General features: G+C 44.9%; 1 long non-coding RNA gene across 1 annotated transcript in view; it reads right to left on the minus strand.

Moving 5' to 3' along the window:
- Window positions 1–1033: 1033 nt before the first annotated feature.
- The window catches only part of LOC149120615 (uncharacterized), an 80089-nt gene continuing 59010 nt past the window's right edge, over window positions 1034–22112 (minus strand). Inside the window, exons 2-3 of the long non-coding RNA XR_016226385.1 lie at window positions 2504–2791; window positions 1034–1653 (exon numbers count right to left, since the gene is read on the minus strand). This is a non-coding gene — a long non-coding RNA (uncharacterized LOC149120615). The remainder of the gene's footprint in view (window positions 1654–2503; window positions 2792–22112) is intronic.

Consider the following 22112-nt stretch of genomic DNA (forward strand, 5'->3'; position numbering starts at 1 on the left):
CACCCAATGGCAAGCAAAATGCAAATGCTAAGTGAGCAATAGATACTTACTAGGTAAGTAAAGGCTTAGGCTTGGGCTCCAGTTCTGCTGTATTCCAGCTGTTCGATCTTGGATATGCCATTCAACCTCTATGAATCTGTTTTCTATCTATAAAATGAAGATGATATGAAAATGCATTTCAAGCTCCTAACATTCTGTAGCTACCAAATGGCACCCATTTCATTTGTTCCACAAATATTTTTAGTACCTGGGAGTGTGTACAATGTCAAAACATCTTGGAGGTGAACTTGCAATATTAGCTATATGGACTCCCCTCATAAGGGATGACTTATACAAAGAATCACTACTGGATGTGAGAAAAAAGTCTTACTATGAAAAGATGCCAATGTGATAGAGAAAAATGAAACATTTCTATTGATTGTGAGACCTAAGATCTGACAGGTCAATAATTGTCAATTAGATTTTTAAATATTGTCTTCAAATATATAATCCACATTATTTGACATGAAACTAGAAATAAATTTTTCATTCCTCAGCTTGAGGAAGTCCCATATCCTTAGGCCATGGATATTTAATGCAGAAGGGAAGGATAGAGATGGCAAAGCCCTCAGGGGCATAGGTGGGAGGAGAGTCAAGGCCAGCACTGGGGTCAGGTTCACTGGCTAACAAGCTTCTCTAGGGTCCCACCATCTTTCTGAAGCCCCAGGTGGAATGCTGTGAACAGACACTCTAGTTTGTTACTTTGGCTGGGAGCCACATCCAAGAAATGATCTTATCAGAAGTTCTCTGGTCTTGTGAGCTCAACTGCTTTAAGAGGGTTTGTCTCCCCCACTTCCAAACTACCCCTATCATTCTTCGCAGAACTCCATTTCCCCAACCCCAACTGTCTCATAGAGCAAGTGCACACAGAGCAACAAGGAAAGTGGTGGAGACCATTCGTTCAGGGAAGAGAACCAGGAAGATGGGCAGGCAATAGCTTATTCTGGTGCAGAGTGTGGGGAGAAGTATTACAAATCCCTATTAAGCAACTATTATGTGCCAGACACTTAAACAGATTACTTACACATCATGTTCTTTTTTTTTTTTTAAGGATTGATGCAGAAAATCATTCTTCCCATTTTACAAATGGCCAAAATCGAAGCAGGAATGAAAGGGAATGATAACGGGCTGGCAGTGAGATTATTTCAAAATAAAATGAACAAAAACACCCAAGTTCATAGATGTTCATCTGCCACGAAGTTGTGGTTGCTGGTTCCAAGCAAAGAGACCCAGTGAGTTGCAGAACACTGGGCCATTGAAGTGACCCATGGAAGTCAATGCAGCAACATGACTGGGCCTCTGGTCTAACTGCAGCCAGGAACTTTCGATTACTCCTGTGGCAATCTCTTCTCTCCATCCATCGCCCAGCTGTCCCAATGGTTATTGTGTCTTCAGTCTCTTGCTCAGACTGGCTTTCTCCATTTCTCTGGAACCTGTGAAAGGAGATATAGATACCCACACCTCTGAGCTTTCTATCTTTGTAGTCCTGAATACAGAGGCGGTTGCTTTCCAAATTCCAGGTCCTCATAGCAAAGACTTTGAGTGGATCCAGTGCCCATCCGTGGACCATCTACGGTGGTACATTTCTCCAACATGGAAGCTTCTTGAATAGCCCTGCAGACGGCATGGACAGGGGTCACCCAGGAAGTCTAGGCAGGTACTCAGTATGGGGGTTCAAAAAAGCCATTTGATATAAGAATGAGGGGTTTCATGTCATTGCTTCAGTATAATTTGGCTAATAACATCTGCTGTGAAAGAACTTAACAGACAACCCAAGAGGCAGCATGTACCAATAACAACTGCTAGTCTCTGAAGCCTGGCTATGAGTGTGCTGGCTGCTCGTATTTAGCCATTAACTAGAACAGCATCATAGTTAGAAGGGGAGAAACCGAGATATGCATGCACAGTCTGTGTACCGTACTGGTGCTTCATGACCGTATAGCTCATTGAGCTTTTAACCCCATTGTACTAAAGGGGAAACTGAGCCTCAGCCAGGTGAGGTGACTTGTTCAAAGCCATCGTTACAGCAAGTGGTGAAAACAAATTCTACAAGCCGTACAGTCCCGTAACTTCTACCACTCTGAATCAAGCTCATCTGTGATTGGATCTCCGTTTGTTTATTTTTCCCTCTTCCCTGGTATTTTTGCAAACTTAGAAAAACTTTCTCAGAAGTTTTTCTCAGAAGGCAGTAAGCATCTTTTTTTCCTTTCAATTTCTGTAAAATATTTGGTTCCACTCTGGCCCCAAGGGTGCTTGCCAACATCTCTGAGTCAGTCAAACCATCCCTTAAAATGAAAAAAAAAAAAGGCAACTGATCCAGCGCTAAATGATTCATGGCACCCGGCATACATATTTATAGGCTGTTTCTAAGAGTGAAATCCACTCGAGCCTCTCCTGTTCACACCCCCATGCATCTGCGGGCCGGGATCAAGCACTTGGAAGGATCAAAGATACTGCCACTTACCCAGCCCCACGTGTCTGTGATGGGACTTGAACTCTCCATGAACCACTGTCACCCTGCAGAGCCAAACCGTGAGTGCCCATCTGTGAAAGCTCAGAGGGCACTGGTGTGTGCGCTGAATAGGTCAAGCTCTGTGGATCTGCTCCTGTTGGTTCTGTGACCTCGGTCATGACTCCTCATCTGTTTGAGACTTCGTGTCCTCTTGTTAAATGGAGTTATTAATGAACTGTGTCCAAGGATTGTCATCATGAGGACATATGCAGAGGTTTTAAGGGACTCACAGGTGAATATCTGTGGGTTGAAAGAGGAGGCAGCTGGGGCCAGTGCTGTGGCATAGCAGGTAAAGCTGCCGCCTGCAGTGCTGGCTTCCGGTTTGAGTCCTGGCTGCTCCTCTTCTGATCCAGCTCTCTGCTATGGCCTGGGAAAGCAGTAGAAGATGGCCCAAGTGCTTAGGCCCCTGCAACCACATGAGAGACCTGGAAGAAGCTCCTGGCTCCTGGCTTTGGATTGGCTCAGCTCCAGCTGTTGCAGCCATCTGGGGAGTGAACCAGCAGATGGAAGACCTCTCTCTTCCTCTTTCTGTCTATAACTCCACCTCTCAAATAAATAAATAAAATCTCTAAAGAAAAAAAAAAAGAGAAGGCAGCTGATACCACCTCTAAGCACTGGCAACAGGAAGAGATGGTAACGGGGGCCCAGAGCAGGCTGCTGTGTGGAGAAGGCTGCGAGGGAGAAACCGCGCTCTTTTAGCAAGGGAATGCAGCCACCTCAGCCATGGCCGCTCGGCAGGGAGGGAGCCCGTAGACCCGATCCCCTGAGCGCAGTCTCCTCCCTCCCCGTGGTGCCTCCTGTTGGCTGCCTCCACCTAGAAGCCGCAGGGTGATGGGAAGTGTCCACAGGTGAGCATCCTCACAGGAGAACAGAGCGGACACGTGTGAGAGTGCGCTGGGGGGGCTTCTGGGAGGAGGAATGCATATCCATGATTGGCCTGGGCTGTGTGTTTAATAAATATCGGCCCTGATTATTTAATCCAAGTGTGTCGAATGGGCAGTCTTCCAGTTTGCAACTCATTTCCATTGTGACATCCAATTTTATGGAACTACGGGGAAGGTAATTTCCATTCTCATGTTATTTTCTTTTTCCTTTTTTTTTTTTTAGATTTTATTTACTTATTTGAGAGGTAGAGTTACAGACAGTGAGAGGGAGAGACAGGTCTTCCATCTACTGATTCAGTCCCCAAATGGTGACAACGGCCAGAGCCAGGAGCCAGGAACCAGGAGCTTCCTCCAGGTCTCCCACACAGGTGCTGGGGCTCAAGGACTTGGGCCATCCTCCACTGCTTTCCCAGGCCATAGCATAGAGCTGGATCAGAAGTGGAACAGCCGGGACTTGAACCAGCAGCCATATGGGATGCCGGCACTGCAGGTGGCAGCTTTACCTGTCACAGCACTGGCTCCTCTCAGTCATTTTCTTCACAGGGTTGCATGTACAGCCCAGCAGTGACCTCTGGCACTGTCCACTGCCCCTCTCAGGAAGGTGTCCATTCATCCCTTGACTTACCCGACAATAATTTATGGTTCCAGACACGGAGGATGTGGTGTGACCACGTGCCTGTTCTCACAGTGTCTCCAGGCTGGCAGAGGACAGACACACATAAGCCACTGATTAAGGAGCAGTGTTGGAGCGACACTGTTAGATTCTACGTGAGTGAGGTCAGATGGTTCCGTTTTTGTGCCTGGCTGATTTGACTTACTGTAATGTATTTCTACTCCTTCTCTGAGGCAGAAGGTAACATTTCATTCTTTTCACGGCTGAATAGTATTCTAGTGTGTGTGTGTGTTACATTTTCTTTATCCTTGCATGCACTGATGGGCACTTAGAATGAGTCCATATCTTGGCTGTTGTGAGAGTGGGGACTAGAACAGTGGTTGCTAGAGACAAGGAGGGGTGGAGGATGGTAGATGGGTCCAGAGTTACCATCCGAGAGGAAGGACTACGTTCGGCTATTCTGTCGCACAATAGAATGACTCTAGTCACCAGTAATGTATTGTATATTTCAAAACAGCCAGAAGAGAGGCAGAGAAACAGAAAGAGACAAATAGAGAGGGAGAGAGAGAAACAGAGAGTAAGCTCCCTTCTGCTGTTTTACTTCCCAAATGCCTGCAATGGTCCCTGGCCCTGGGGCTGAGGCCAGGACTACAGCTCTCCCATGTGGGAGGCAGGAGCCAGTCACTGAAGTCACCACTGTGGCCTCCCGCGGTCTGCACTATCCGGAAGCTGGGAATGGAGCCCACACACTCCACTGTGGGGTGCAGCTGTCTTAACCGGCATCATGATAGCCTTACGAAGTGCCCACCAAGCAGATCTGTTCTTGAAAGCTTTTCCCACAAAACAATGATACATGTTGGAAGCAATGGGCATACTAGATACCACAGTGGGATCACTATGCAATATACGCATGTACTGAAACAGCAAATTGTACCCTGCAAACATGTACAATTATTCTGAGTCAACAAAAAAAAATGTTTCAAGGAAAATAAATGGTGTGGGATGTGAGGTGGGGAAGGGCAGGAGGCTGTGGGAGGAGTGGAGCACCAGCATTTCCCCACAGGCCTGGGGCTCCAACCTGGCACTCAGCATTAAAGAATGACTGCACAGGGGCCAGCCAAGTGGAGACACTTTTCCAGAAGGAAGATCAGTCTTTAATTGCAAAGGTTGGAGGATTAGCAGAGGCAGTGCCTTTGCTAATCCTCCAACCTGTTCCGCCCCAACTTTGGTGTCTTTCCAACTCTTTGGTGTCTTTCCAACTTTGTGGTGGGGCGTGTGTTTAAATGAGGAAGATTAGGGTTGTTGCGAATTGCTTATAGAAAAAAGCCTCTTGTTTATGTGCCGAGCACATTCTTTCCAACTAATTAGTGTGACGAAGCTGAACGGAGTTGCTTGTGCTCCTCCCTAGGCAATTAAACATAAGTGTTTTATCCTGTCTGCAACCCTTTCACCGCCTTCTAAGTTCTGCTGCCAAGGAGTGGTGTGCAGGGGGGAGAGACACGCATAGAGTCCCTTTTCCAGCAACGGAGTCACTACGGCGCCAGGAGCTCTGGTCTGCATGGTCCCCTTGCACCGCACTTAGCTTCCTACCTCAGTATGCCTCCAACAGAAAGCTTCCCCAGAAGCTGAGAGTCTGCTGTGAATTGCTGTAGAGAATACACAGCTCAAACGTGGCAAAAATGATCAGTAGGTAAGTGAGGCGATGTATATGTTAATTGGCTTGATTTAATTATGACATGTTGTAGGCATGTATCAAAATACCTCATTGTATGCCATAAATGTATATAATTACCATCTATCAGTTGTAAGTAATACCTTTCAAAATGGCAAGGCGGAGTAGGTACTTAGCCTAGCACTATCTGGGTTTGATTCCCAGCTCCATCTCCTGACTCAAGCTCTCTCTGAGTGGGAGGGTGGGCGACAGCAGTGACGGCTCAAAATAACCAAATTCCTGCCTCCCATGTGGCATGTGAGTCCAGGTCTCTGTCCAGTTCCCAGCTTCAGCTCCTGCTGTTGCAGGCATCTGTGAAGCCAACTAGCAGATGAGAGCGTTTCTCTCTCTCTCTCCCTCTCTCCCTCCCTCCCTCCCTCCCTCTTTCAAATAGATAAAAACAGATAAATTAAAAAAAATGAAAAGGGAAAGGCCTAGGATGCCCCCTTCCTAGCAGAGGATAAATGGCAGTGGAGGTTGCCTTGCTCAATCGTTCTGATAGGTGCGCCAAGAATCCCAAGGTTTGGTGACCAGCAAGCTGCAATGATCAGGGCTCAGGGCATTTTGCCACAGTGGCAGGTGGCTTGGACGTCCTAATCTTCCTGTCCCCTGAACCCTGAGAAAAGGCAACCAAGGAGTTCCTGCACCCAGGAGAGGCTGAGAGCGACCCAAGCCTGCAGCAGCCCTGCCCTTCAGAAGCTGGGAGAGCATAGTTCCGTCCTCCTGTGCACAGGCTGTAGCGACAGAAATAGAGAAAAACCCCTGCCCTCAGCATGAGTTCTCTTGATAAGCTCCAGACCTTAACCACACCCCCTTGAGAAAAGAGCAGAGAAGATCCTGGAAGAAGCCAAGGGTGTGGTTACTCTGCTTGGGTGGATTTGAGGTTCAAAACAAAAATTAAGATGGTTTATAGAAAAAGAAAGTCACCTCCTACCCCCAAGACACACACACACACACACACACACCAAGCAAAAGCATGGGCCCAGGAGTCAGAAGAGCTGAATGCATGGGTCTAGTCTCTAACTGATAGTTAAGAGCCTTGAGAACGCATTTTGCAGGTGTGGGAGCTGCACACAGAGAGACTCATTTGGCAAACAAGATGCAGCTAGTGAATGCCGTGGTGGGATGCTACTGCAGGTCAGTGTAGTCCCTGGACCGAGTTGTCTTGATAGACACTATAGCGTTCTCTGGGAAGACGATAACTGTAGGAATGACATGGAGGGTTCTCAGTGCCACGGGATGCAGCGGATGGCCGATTACCTGGTGGCTTATCGAACATCTGCAGCAAGGGCTTCAGTGGCATTCCAAGAATCAGTTCAGTGGCTTTTACAAGAGAAAAAAAAGCACAGTTACAAGTTCCGAGGTCCTTGTCTCAGTCTTAGCAAGGGGGCATGTAATATAGGCTGAAGGATGGCCCTAAAGATGTGCACATCACAAGGCCCAGACCTACGCATGTGTTACCTTATGTGCATTTGTGATTGAGTTAGGGATCTGGAGATGAGATTTTCCTGGGTTATCCCAGAAAGCTCAACAGAATCCAAGAGAATCCTTAAAAGAGAGAAACAGGAGAGCTAAAACTCAGCGCCAAGAAGATGTGATAAAGGAAGCAGAGGCAGGAGTGATGCAGGCCCACGAGCCAAGGAGCCGGAGCAGCCGCTGGCATCTTCCAGAGGCCCAGTGAAAAGAACTGAGGACTTTGGAACCCTGGAACTGTCAACAGAATAGATCTGCTAAGACACTAAGTGCGTCAAGGAGTCACAGCAGCAACAGGAGAGGAACACAGCAAGCTGCCTGTGGGAACACCAGACGCACTGAGCGTGGTCAGTCAACCTGGGTAGCTTACGGAATGCATGTCCCCGAGCACCGTTCCCAGACATCAGAGGCCATCCATCTGAGCCCAGCCACCGAGTCTGCGTGTTTAATACCTTTCCCTCTCCAAATCGCAGGGGCTCCTACTCAGAAGGCTGATAAATACTCAAGCAGGGAGAAGAATTCCAAGAGGATCTGACTTTGTCAAAAGCTGGGTGAAGGCTTTCAGCCTATGTTTGGCAGAAGCACCAAGCCATGAATTAGTTATTTATACAATTGCAGACCATTAGAACTGAGACAGCCCTTCCAGGATGGTCTGGTTCGCTGCCTGCACTTTGCAGACATAGAGACTGAAGGTCCAGGGAAATCAACTATGACATCCGAATCTGGCCCAGGATTTGGAGCTGAGGGATTGAATTTTTAAAAATTTATTCATGAGAGAGAGAGGGAGGGAGGAAGATAGAGAGAGAGAGAGAGAGAGAGGATCAGACAGAGAGCTCTTATTCTCTGGCTCACTTCCTAAATGCCTGCAAGGTACAGGGCTGGGCCAGGCTGAAGCTGGAAGCCAGGAACCCAATCCAGGTCTGTTAGGGACCCACCTGCTTGATCCATCACCTGCTGCCCTCCCACCATGTGAATCAGCAGGAAGCTGGAGTCAGGAGCTGGAACCAGGACTCGAATATCTTAACAGCTAGACCAAATGCTCAACTTGGATAATTCATTTCGATCAAAGCAAGCAAGGAACCCTGGCTACTAGGGAGTGATCTTTCGTTTAGGAAGACAAGATTTGAAAGTATGTTTATTTAAGGTCTCCAGACAGCTCAAAGCCAATTTATACTCTAGGTTTGGGGGCTGGCATTGGCTGGTATAGTGGCTTAAGCCACTGCCTGTGACACCAGCACCCCATATCAGTGCTCCTTTGAATCCCGGGTGCTCCACTTCCGATCCAGCTCTCTCCTAATGGCTGGGAAAGCAGTGGAAGATGACCCAAGTCCTTGGGCCCCTGCACCCACAGGGGAGACCTGGATGGAGATCCAGGCTCCTGGCTTCAGCCTGGCCCAGCCCTGGTCATAGTGGCCATTTGGGGGAGTGAATCAGCAAATGGAGGATATCTCTCTCTGCAATTCTGCCTTTCAAATAAATAAATAAGCAAATATATTTTTTAAAAAACTTAAAAAGCACATTTTTGGGGGCTGGGATGTAGTGTTATGGACTGCATCACACTGTCTTTTCCTTGCTCTTACCTTCCTTTTCTCCCTCCTATCAACCCTCCTTCCTTCCGAAAGTTTCCTAGTGTTGAATGTTATGAATTATTATAGGCCATCTTGGGAGGAAAAAAGGTAATTTTTAAATTCTCAGAGTTTCTCTGCAAATGGCATTAAAAAAAGACATTAAAAGAAGCCTTGAGCCTAACCATAGGGAGTCCTCTCTGAGCTGTGACTGCAATGGGATCAGGGCCAGGAGACAGCAGAGTTCTTGTAGACCAGAACTCCAAAGTGGTGGGCTGCTCTCAGTAACTCCTGCAAGGGTTCACATTCCTGTGAAATAAAAAAATAAAAATAAAAGAGCTTGGGAACGTGTGTGCACATGTACATGTGTGCATGTGTGTCTTGGAGATTTTAAAGGACAATGAGAACACTCCGGAGAAAGCTCAAATATATTTTTCCTGGCAAGGCAAAAGCTTTCCGGGGGCTCCAGCCCAGGAAGTTCCCTAAACATGACTCTTAACTCCACGAAGAAGCCGGCAAACTCAGCGCTGGGAGGTGAACTTTGACGACAATCCCTGGAACAGGAACGGCAAGGAACCAGGGAATGCGCCCCAGAGACTCGAATCTCTTTTATGTGTTTTAAATTATACACAGACAGTGGATTCTGTCAAGTGCCTGACATGTTCCCCACGGCAGGTTCCCTTTTTAGTTAAAGAAAGACCGGATGGAAGAGGGACAGAAAGAATTTCAGATGAAAATGCTAAGATGTCCCCCAACCAACAGAGTATCCATGATCAGAATACTGCGGGTGCCCAGAAAATACGACGGGGGAGAAAACCAACAAAGTCTATGCTTTTAAATGCAGATTCCAGTCTGCAGTCTGCACTGGGACACCTTTTTTTTCCCCACGCAGGAGGAAAGCAGACAGGCAGGAGAGGGTGGGGAGGAGGAAGAACCGGAGAGTGTGGAAAACACAGGCTTTGCATTGACTTGAATTTGGGGCCAAGCTGGGCTCTTCTTCTCCAGTCTTGCGACCTCCTTCCCCTTTTGTCACTGTGTGGTGCAAGCACGTTATCATCCCCTCGGGTTGCCGTGCCCTTTCCGGCTTCTGTGATTTTGCTTGGACGGCTCTGTGTGCGTGAGAACGCTTGCTCTCCTTTGCATGGCAAAATCTTTCTCCTTTCTCTTTCACGTGCTCTGAGAAGTCTTTGCTAATTGCTATTCCCGATCTGCACGAGGCACCCTCCCAGGTGACCCAAGGACATCCTTGCCTTGTCTCCATCACCACACTGATGGTGCAGCACTGAAACAACTGTGTGTGATGCCACCCCCTATCACACTGACTTCTCAGACAGGAAGATCTGTGGTTCGTTTTTCTACCAGTGGCCAACCCAGTGCCTGACACATAGTAGGTCGTCTGCAAATATTTACTGAGGCTCCTTCCATTGTCACCAGTGGACTATGTGAGCAGAAAGATGAAAGCGAAAGAATCCAGAGGTGTCTGAGGCAGAGTGACAAGAATCCAAGCCAACAAATGGGTGGGAAGGTCCAAACAGTCCCGATTCCTGGGTTCTCCTTCCTTCCAAACTCAGGAAAGCCAATGAACCCTCATGTAGGGCTGAGCGTGGGCTTTGGCGTCTAAAGACCAAGTGTGAATTTTGATTCTGTCACATACTTTAAACTATTCTCTGTAGGTCTAGGTAGAGGTGTGTATTTATTTATCTCCCACACCTGAACTTCATGAAGGAATATGATTGCCTGGATTATTGTATCTGTCGTGTAAAGAAATGAGTGCCAGGGGATAGCTGTGTGACCCTTGGTTACTTGCATGTTCTTTCTCGTATATAATCCTATGATATGGAACCTCTCCTCATATGTATATGGATTTCCTCAAATATAAAATAGTGCTGATCATTTTCTAGCCCAAATCCCAAGACCAATCCTTGATATCCCTCTCTTCTATCTCATAGTCAATCCTCAAATCGGTTCGAAAAACCCTGTCTCCAAAATGTAGTCCAAATTCAAGCCCATTCCTGTCTTTCCTATCAGTACATCTGAGTCTCTGGTCCTTTCATCCTCTGGATCCCTACAAAACTTCCTAATTTGTTTTCTTTCTTCCATTGTTGCCCCTCATACTCTGTTCAGTAAAGATCAGCTAGACTGATGTTGTAAACACGTGAAACAACTCATGGTTCTCTTTGGCTTAAACGTCCCCGGTGACCTGGGGTGGACTAGGACCCCTGTTTTGGCTTACTCAGCCCTTCAGGACTGCGTTCTCCCAACACCTACAGTTCCTCTCCTTGAAGCTTCATTGCCCAGACATTGCCATTCCTTCAACCCAGCATGTGCTTTCAACCCGAGAACTTTTTCGCTCTCTGTAACTTCCCTGTGAAATGTTCTGCTTTTCTCACGGTGCCTCATTCTTGTCATTCAGATTGTGCACTAAATGGCACCTCCTCAGAGAGACCCTCTTCTGTTCCCTGACCTAAACACCAGCTTTTCACATCAGATGTTTTAATCATCTTCAGAGGTTTGTTCATAGCCTTATATTCTCACTGAACTTCCTTGCTTGATAATGCTTGTTTCCCTCACCAGAATGCAACTCCTTGCATAATTCAGGGCGATTTCCATAGTACACAGAACAGTTCTGATTACTGAACACATAGGTCCGTGCATCTCAATGTAGCTTTGAAGATGAAAGGAAATCACTTATGTAAAGCGCTTAGCCCAATGTGTGACACATGAATAGCACGGTTGTTTCAGTCATATTACTTTGCTTTATATAAATATTGTACTTCTAAGTTTTTATGTATGCATAAGTATTATCAAAGTCATTGGGGGTTGGGAAGGTCCTCCAGAAAGAATTGATTTGTTTCTGCTGTGTACTTTTTGGGTAAGGTGCACACCACTATTCTGTTACTCTTGGAGGAAAGGAGCAGAGGTGTGTAACTCAATATTATGCTTCGTTGTGAGTAATGGAAGCCAGGAAAAGCAGATTTGAACCAGTAAAATTCCCATTTCTCAGAAAAGTAGCTCCTCCCTTCCTCCCTCCCTCCCTCCCTCTCTCCCTCCCTTCCTCCCTCCCTCCCTTCCTCCCTTCCTTCCTCTCACACAGTAAGAAGTCATGATATAGGGGCCAGCCCCATGGCGCAGTGGGTTAATCCTCTGCCTGTGGCGCCGGCATCCTATATGGATGCCAGTTCTAGTCCCTGCTGCTCCTCTTCCAATCCATCTCTCAGCTATGGCCTGGGAAAGCAGTGGAAGATGGCTCAAGTCCTTGGGCCTCTGCACCCGCATGGGAGACCAGGAAGAAGATCTGGCTCCTGGCTTCAGATTGGTGCAACTCCAGCCATTGCAGCCATCTAGGGAGCAAACCAATGGAAGGAAGACCTCTTTCTCTGTCTCTCCTTCTCACTGTCTGTAACTCTACCTCTCGAATAAATAAATAAAATCATTAAAAATGCAAAAAAAAGAAGTAATGATATAGACAGTCCAAGGCTCCTACCCAAGTTTCTTATATCTTTCTGTTCCTCATCCTTCTCTTTAGGGTCTCTGAGCATGGCTGTGCTTTCTGCACACTGGAGAACTGCAGGGAGCACCATCCACGTTTTACTGTATGAAGGTACTTCAACATGTTTGTGGAAAATGGAATTAAGAGATAAGTTTATTTCCATGCAAAAAGTTTTGAAATCCATACATTTGAAGGGGTCTACAAAGAGTTCATTAAATTGTGGATTATGTAAAAGTATGCATGTATTTCAAAATTTTTGCACCATAATAAACATATTTTTGAATTATTTATTTACTTATTTCAGAGAGAGAGGGAGAGAGAAAGAGAGAGAGCTCTCCTATCTGCTGGTTTACTCCTCAAATGCCTGGGACTAGGCTGGGCTGAAGCTGGGTTCTGAGAATTTTTTTTTTTTTTTTAATTTTTGACAGGCAGAGTGGACAGTGAGAGAGAGAGACAGAGAGAGAAAGGTCTTCCTTTGCCGTTGGTTCACCCTCCAATGGCCGCCGCTGCAGCCGGCGCACCGCGCTGTCTGATGGCAGGAGCCAGGATCCAGGTGCTTTTCCTGGTCTCCCATGGGGTGCAGGGCCCAAGCACCTGGGCCATCCTCCACTGCACTCCCTGGCCATAGCAGAGGGCTGGCCTGGAAGAGGGGCAACCGGGACAGAATCCGGCGCCCCAACTGGGACTAGAACCCGGTGTGCCGGTGCCGCAAGGTGGAGGATTAGCCTATTGAGCCACGGCGCCGGCTCAAGGGTTCTGAGAATTTAATCCAGGTTTCCCATGGGGGTGGCAGAATCCCAGTCACTTGAGTTACCATGGCTGCCCCTCAGGGTCTGCAGTAGCATGGTCATGGAGTCAGGGTCTGGAGGTGAGGATCAAACCAGGCACCCAAGTATGGGACATGGACGTCTTAGCTGGTATCTCAACCACTTGGCCAAATGCCTGTTCCAATTTAGCTTTTATTTCCATTTCTCAGAAAAGTAGCTCGCTCCTTCCTTCCTTCCTTCCTTCCTTCCTTCCTTCCTTCCTTCCTTCCTTCCTTCCTATCTATCTATCTATCTATCTATCTTGTGGCAACTGCAAAGTATAGCAAAGTCTAAGGAGTTAATGTTTAGCTTAGGAAAACTGCCTTTCTGAACAATGTCAGAGTTCTATTAAGTAACAAACAAGGAGTTTAATAATAATCAAGTAGGCAAGGATGCATCAGGGTTGATGTGGAAGATATTAAGGAATTGACAACAAAAGAAACTGAGGAAGACTGAGTATTTCAGAGACTGGGAAAAGTCAGGAGAAGTAAAAATCAATTACTCAGGTAAATGGGCCAAAACTCAAGACACTATGTTAAACCAAAAAATGTAGGTGAGAATTCAAAGGAACCATATTTACTTCCTAACCTAAAAGAAAACCATGAAAAGCAATGAAAAGAAAGAATAAAGCATAAGACATATGAAATCCTAACTTCAATGGCAATGAACATCAAGTAACAAAAATAGCAATCCTAGGGAAAAGGGAAACAAATGATGGGAACCCTAAAATTGCCATATAATTTTTTAAAAAAATATTTATCTCTTTGAAAGTCAGTTATAGAGATGGAGAGAGAGAGAAGGCGATCTTCCATCTGCTGCTTCACTCCCCAAATGGCCACAATGGCCAGGGTTGGGCCAAGCCAAAGCCAGGAGCCAGGAGCTTCTTCTAGGTCTTTCACAGGGGTGGCAGACCTGGGTCATCTTCTGCTGCTTTTTCTAGGTCATTAGCAGGGAGCAGTTCCTGTTCATGTGCAGCCAGGACATGAACAGGCACCTATATGGGATGACAGCATCACAGACAGCAGTTCTCCCTGCTACACTACAATGCTGGCCTGGTAACTTCCATATCTGACTGCCTGGAGAGAGTTTCCATGCTAAGGTGTAAGGAAGGGCAATCCAAACAGAACCTACCAAACACACTTGAGTTGAGACAATACTTAGAGTCCTGGGCAGGGGTAAAGGCAGCCAGATTCACAGGGAAAATCCTGGAGAGGAGAGAGAGCAAGCGAGAGAGAGAGAGAGAGCGAGCAAGCAAGCTGAATTTTCATTATTTGAATGGGTACTATTTATCAGGTATGTGCAGAGACTGCGTGATGTCAGGGAAAGAACCACCCAAAGTGATCAGAGTCAACACTGCCTGGTACTCCCACCAGCAAGAGTAGAAAGTCTAGAGTTTTGAGGTACTGGGGGTGAGAGCAAGGGAGGGTCTGGAGTCAGTAAGGGGAATCAGCCAAGACTGAAATGGTGCTTGTCCTACCTAACAAACAGTAAAATCAAAAACTGATTTATTACTTTGCACATCAATTAGCTTTCACTTGCTGTTTTCATTTCCTTAAGAGAACAGATCTTGTCTGTCACACGACTCAAAGCCAAAGAAAGGGCACTGAAGTAAGAGAGGTGAAGGGTATGCTAATTGGCTTGATTTAATCACCCCAGAATGTTTATATGGATCAAAACATCTTGTTATGTTCCATAAATGTACATAATTATTATTTTCCTATTAAAATATTTTAAACAAAAAAATCAAAACCCGAAAGAATAAATTTTCCAAATCATTTAACTGTCATGTAACAAACCTCAAGACTATCTATAGGAATGGAATGAACTCCACTACCCGAAAGGCATGATTCACAGTGCCTGGCTTCCATTACAAAATTAGCAAACAATAAAGAAGCGGAAAATATAACCAACAGCCAGGAGAACAATCAATCAAAACTGATCCAGAACTGCCCCAGATGTTAGAATGAGCCTACAAGGACATTAAAATGTTTATAATACCCACATTGGAAAGATTGAAAAATTTAAATGTATATGTAGAATTATAAAAGGACACCGGCATTCTAGGGATGATATTAATGTGTGAGATAAGAAAACACTAGGGGCCAGCACTGTGGTGTAGCAGGTTAATGCCATCACCTGCAGTCCCATATAGGCACAGGATCGAGTCTCAGCTGCCCTACTTCTGATCCAGTTCTCTGCTATGGCCTGGGAAAGCAGAAGAAGATGGCCCAAGTCCTTGGGCCCCTACACCCATGTGAGAGACCTGGAAGAAGCTCCTGGCTCCTGGCTCCGGATCGGCGCAGCTCTGGCCATTGCAGCCAACTGGGGAGTGAACCAGTGGATGGAAGACCTCTCTCTCTGCCTCTCTGCAGCTCTGCCTTTCAAACAAATAGATAAATCTTTTTTAAAAAAGAAAAAGAAAACACTAGATGGGCTTAATGGGAGATAAGATGGGGCTGAGGAAAAGGTGAGTGGATTTGGAGACATAGCAACAAAAACTATTGAGCATGAAATAGAGGGAGAAAAGATGATTTGAAAATATCAACAGAACATTAATGACCTATGAGATGAAGTCAAGGAGTCAAGCACGGTGATCTCTCCATACCCTCAGGTTTTACGCTTGCAGACTCAACCAACTGTGGATAGAAAATATTTAGGGAAAAATCGTATTTGTTTTGAACATGAGTAGACATATTTCTTGTCATTATTCTACAGGATAGTTTAAAAACTATGTATATAACATTTAAGTTGTATTGAATATTAAAATTTGAGCATCTTTATTTCAAAAATCCATAATTCAAAACTTTTTGGGCATTGACATGATGCCACGTGCAGCAAATTCCAGACTATGAAATTTTATTGCATGTACAAAATTATTTAAAATATTATATAAAATTACCTTAAGGCTATATGTATGAGGTGCATACAAAACACAAGTAAATTTAATGTTTAGACTTGGGTCTCATCTCAAGAAATCTCATTGTGTTTTTACAAATAGTCCAAAATCTGAAGAAAAAAAAATCCAAGATCCAAAATACCGCTGATCTCTAACATTTCAGATAAGGATTACTCAACCTGAATAAGGAATCTAGAGACGATTTAAAGAATATGGTGTGATGAGTGAGGTCCTATGCAAACACTATGTTATGGAAATGATCTGAGCATCCATGGATTTTGGTATCCATGGGTGTTCTGGAAGCAATCTTCTGAGGATATCTAGGGAATGCATATGTGTAAGTAGATACCTTAAAGGAGGGGTGGGAAAGAAAATGTTTGAAGAAGGGTTGCAGAGTCATGATCCCAGGACTAATTTACATTTTAAAAAATATATTTGAGACATAGACAGAGAAAGAGAACTCCCACCCATGAATTCACTGTCCAAATGCCTGCAATGGCCAGAAGTAGGCCAAGACTAAAGCTAGGAGCCAGAAACTCAATCCAGGCCTTCCAGGTGGTTGGTAGAAAACCAATCATTTGAGCCAGCACTAGTTTCCCCTAGGATCTGCCCTAGCAGAGATCTGAAGTCAAGAACTGGAGCTGTGGATTGAATTCTGTTACTTCAGTACGGGATACAGACTTCTTCACTACTAGGCTAAATGCTCGCTCCCAGAGTTAGTTTAGATGAGGAAATGCAGTGAAAGCAAATTGAAATACGCAGGAGAGGAAGATGTCACTTCAGTCATTCCCCTCTGTGGGTTCCCAAGCATCTATTCTGCAGGTCAATAAGCCCATCTCAGGAGTGAGGTGCAGGCCACGGAAGCAAAGCACTCAGCTCTCTCACTTTTCAGGAAGAGTTGATTCGTATCAGCCCCTTTAAAACTGAATGCCTTCCTCTCAACAATCTCATTCCTCAGAAATATGACATTTCCAGGCAGTGCTCCAGTCACTCGCCTGACCCATTTTTCAGTTCTTTGTGATTCTCTGTTACACTACTAAGCACCGCTGACATTTCAGTTTTTATTTTTCTTCTCTGTGTTCTCTGCTACAGCCCTAGCTGACCATATCAGACAGTCTGCGTAAGGAATATCCTAGCTAACAGCAACATTCGCTTAGCTGCAGCAGTTCTCCCTAAGGCTGCTGTACCACTCAGGGTAGGCTCAGCTTTGCCATGGTACAAACAAAAGCTTAAATTCCAATGGATTAACACATAAAGGCTGATTTCAAAGTATTCACTCAAAGTCCACCTAAGGCTGTGTGGCTCACTGTGAACATCTCTTCCAAGTTCCCTCCGAGATCTCCTGGGCTTCCTTCTTGGGCTCATCTCCATAGATAGATGTATTCCAGGGTTAACTTTGCAGGCAAGCAGAAGCTGGAGAGTTGGTTGGAGAATTTTACTGCCTCATCTCAAAAAGGATGCACATCACTCTACTCTTCACCATTGATCAGCATTAGCAACTGCCTGAGAGCAAGGGGTCTAAAAGTGTAGTCTTTTATATTACAAAGAGGGAAGTGAAAGGAAAAAACAGATATGGATAAGCAGTAACAATTTCAAATAGAGCATATATAGGACTATATGGAATTCAAGTTACTTTTGTATTTTAGTAAATCAGCATTCTAAGGATTTTAGAAGGTTACGTGGGGTAGTGAGAGTTTGTTATGACCACATCACATCCCTTCAGCCTTCTTGATTTCAGCACTGCTGTAGCGGATAGTTCCATGTTTTGCTGTTCCCCCAAATTAAGGGCTTATCATATTATCTCTCTAAAAGCTGATGGGTTTAGAAATACACTGATGTTAAAATCCCTTGTGGGGACTCTCAAAGAGTAAGCTATGTGAGTGAGTGGATAAATGCCTCAGCCTTTCCATCCTTCAGTGGCCCAGTTCTGTGATGTGTTCATCAGGCTTTAGGGGCTCACAGCAAGGCTGAACCCCATTTGTCCATACTAGTAATTAATTCATGAGTGCACTTTGGATTTTTCTCTATTCTGCTTCACTTTTCCTGTCACTCACTCCTGTTTCCCAAAGTCTTTTCTCAATAAACTAACCACACTCAAATCCTTATCTTAGCAGCTCCTTTTGGAGGGAAACAAAACCAAAATATACAGCAAAAAAATTTAGGAAATATTAGGTTAACTGCATTTGGTGAATATGTTTTCTTTGTTGCAGAATTTTTAGAGACTTTAATATGCTAATGCTCATTGAGACCCTTCAAGGGAGAAGGGAATATATAGAAAGTAGAGCTTCCCAATTTGGATTGTAGACTTTTATCCCTAAGACAACCTTCAGAATTAGTACCTTGTAAAACACATGCTAGGTATATCTGATCTAAAGATTTTACAACTTTTATTATTTTTAATAAAGAAAAATGTTAAAATTTTTGGAAGATGTAGAGGCATAGGTAAGGACTAAGGAAACAGCTTTTTAAATGCATCAAGATATAAGCACCTCATTTCATCCCATAAAGAACAAAGAAGTGGCCACAGTGGGGGGGGGGCTAGACCTCAGAAGGTGGTATCCTATCCAGTGGCAAGTCCCAAGAGGGGACATTCAGTGGCCAATATTTCCTAAAAAACTTCTTTTGGAGAATGATACCATGTGCTCTTGAGCTGAAAAGAGCTAACTCTTCCCTCCTTAATTACTGTGCTGGATGATGAAATTAAGCCCAGCAGGTAGGTACCTCCTCTACAGACTGCTGGAACCATCTCATCCTCTGGTTAATTGTGTCAGCCTGTAGAGACTGATTAGTATAATTAATCTTACTCTGTGATTACCCAGAGGAGGAAGATGTTCAGAAGGCACAGGTGGGATGTGCTGAATAAGTGACTGTGTCTGACTCCAAGTGGCAAAGAAGCCAGGGCCATGAAAGCATGGGAACAAACACCAGGCCATGTGGGTGACCATGGATCCAGACCTCATGGAGTGGGAGAAGAGAGGAGCCAAGAAGCCATCCACACAGGTTGAGGCTCAAAGGCTGGGATGGACCCACATAGTCACAGGGTTTCTGGTCTGCTCTCTCTTATAGGGCCTTCTGGGGACCATGCCTGTGTCTTCACTTCTTAGAATTCTCTCATCATTCAATGCAGGGATGAGCTTTCTATTAGTTTTGGGCAGAGCAACTGTTTAGGACAAGATGGGCAAAGTAAATATGAGAGGGAAGAAGAATGGAATTAGAGGAACAAGTGAAAGCATTGTATTTAAACAGCTAGAAGAAGGTGGATGGTTGGGTAGACGAGTGGACATGTAAATAAAATGTAGATAGAATTACAGATGGCAATGACCAGGTGCTAGGCTCTCTGCTATTTTTTGATGCTATTGTTGTGAGTTTATCACATGTTGGGTATTTCTAAGATTGATTGATTGATTGATTGATTTGAAAGTCAGAGTTATAGAGATGGGGAGAGAGATGGAGAAAGAGAGAGGGATCTTCCATCTGCTGGTTCACTGCCCAAATGGCCAAAATGGCCAGAGCTGGACCAGGCTGAAGCCAAGAGATTCATCTGGGTCTCTCAAGTAGGTGGCAGGGGCACAAACACTTGAGCCATCTTCTGCTGCTTTTCCCAGGCTGTGAACAGGGAGTTGGATTGGAAATGGATCATCTGGGACACAAACTGGTGCCCATATGGAATACTGGCATCATAGGCAGTAACCTTATCAGTTACGCCACAACACCAGCCCATAGTCTCTTGTTTAATTGTCACAACTTTGGTTTTTCACTCATTGGTTTTCAGCTAGAGAGTACCCAATTCTCACTAATGTTTATTACCATGAAGATTGGTTATACAATAAGGTATTTTAGTTATATAATCTTCAAAGGAGCTAGACATAGTGTCATTAATAATTGGCCCTACTGGTTCCCATGCAGTTGGTCCTAGGACCTCACTTTGAGAAACACCCACTCTTTACTGAATGATTGTGTGAACACTTCGATGCAGTTACTCTGATACTCATTCCAGGGGTTTAGAAACTGGGAAACAAGCAAGTGAGTAGCTTGTTGAAGCTCTCATGGTTATGACTGATGATATATGTGCCACATATTTGCTTTCCCTGCTGTGGGAGGCTTTTAGGTCAAGTTGTAAAAGGGATTTTTCAAGCCCTTTAGCCCATTTCTTTAGAGAAGAGATGTAGGGAGAGGTTCATAGAGGCACGTCCTCAATTTGAATGACTTCTGCCTTCCTTCATTCAATATTCTAGACATTCTGTGTCAGTTATCAAAATTACAAACCTTGTGTTGTCTTCATGGAATTTACATTGTAGAATAGACATTAATGAGAATAACTCACATATACAACCTTACAAGCTATTCCACATGTTTTTTTTAATATGGTGTTTTAAGAAAGTTATAATGGGGGCCTAGCCCAGACAGTACAGTCAAGGAAGACTTTCTAGGTAAGCTGCTGTCCAAAGTATGAATGTGAGTTAGCCAAGTGAACGGGGTGGGAAGGCGTGCCCTGCAGGTAGTGGGAACAGCATCTGCAGGACCATGGGTGGGTGGAGCACAGAGATCATAAATCTCAGATGTGAGCTGGGCTACAGTATCCTTAGAGCTGAGTTTCTTTGCCAGAGTTCAGTCTGGCAACTGGACAAGGCACATCCAAGGGGGACGGGTCTTCAATTATAGTTTTAGGGAAAGACACAACTATATTAGGTAAGGTCTGTATATTGGAGAGATTATGTAGAAAGAGATTATCACGAGATCAGACATTGTCTTGGAGCATACTGAGGGCCTAGGATAAGAGATTTGGGGACATGCCTGTGATTGAAGGGAGAGTGTTGGGGATCTGCTTTATTTGATGTCAGCTGCACAACCCTGGGGCTTCAAAGAGGCCTGTGGCATCCAAAGTCTTTTGAAAGATGCATCTTAAAGAGAACAGAAGGACCAGTTCTTGCCAGTCCTACATGAAGGCCTCTACTTCCTCCCCCATACCCCAGAACCTGAATGCCATATTGGGTGTCAGTTAACACCTGTGAGCACTGTGAGTCCAACATCACGCACCGGAGTAACTACCTCACTTCCTGCTTTCATGATGTTTACAATAAAACAGAGAGAGCATTAACTAAACAATTACAAGGGTGACTCAGTGGGATGAAGAGCGAAGGGAGTTAGGAGAGCTTCACCTGGAATCCTACCTAGTCTGAGACATCGCAAGTGGCGAGAGAGGTCAACAGCATGCAGTTTAAACTGAAGCACAGAATTAAGGAGGATTGGGCGAACAAAGAGCAGCCAATGGGGTAGGGAGACAGGTGTCTTGTGGACAATTTACAAATGCACAGGCCCTGGGATGGTAGGTACTACAAGAGCACAAATGACTGAAAGAGAGGACCTGTGACAGCAAGAAGTCCATCTGGAGAAACAAATCAAGTAGGTCACTAAGGTTTGGCTGTGTGGGGGCTGAGAGTGATTTTCTTCCATGTGAAATAGGTGAAGACGGAGAGGCTTAAACCAGAGAATGGCAAGAACTGGGTTCTATATTCTCTAAGGCGCTGCATCTCAGTAGAGCATTAAGACAGGAAGTCTTGTTCTGATCAGAATCTGTGCTTTGCCCCAGGGAATGCTAAGTATCCACCAACCATGAGAAGAAGCCTTGCTTTGACGTGGCTGTAAGACTCTGAGCAACTCAGGTCTTTTCTCAGAACCATATCTCCTCCCCAGGGCACCAGGAATCCGGGGCCAGAACTCAGTAAATATTTGTTGGATCATTGGAGATAAATAGCCTTGGTTTGCAGGCAGAGATTTCTCTAGAGTGGAGCTTTTCCCCTCCGTTTAAAAGGCCTCTTGAAATAGAAGAACATCTTTTAAAAATGAGATCTTGCTGTAGATTGATATGTTCCAATATTAGATGGGAAGGGGAATAAAACCACATCCATTTAAAATCTAACAGAGAATCAGGAAGAATAAAACCCTTTCAGTGTAATGGCAGGACTGAGATTGGTTTTGTTGTGCTATTAGTTGTTGTACGTTTCTGAGTTCTCTTGAAGGGAGATAAAACACCCTTAAGAATAGTAATATGTATAGGGAGTGAATTGCAGAAGCATTCACACATGCAATTTGTGTCACAAGACTCCTTTCCTGAATCGTTTT

Source organism: Oryctolagus cuniculus, chromosome 19 (genome assembly GCF_051225735.1).
Source record: "Oryctolagus cuniculus isolate XC-2025 breed Fujian yellow rabbit chromosome 19, ASM5122573v1, whole genome shotgun sequence".
NCBI lineage: Eukaryota > Metazoa > Chordata > Mammalia > Lagomorpha > Leporidae > Oryctolagus > Oryctolagus cuniculus.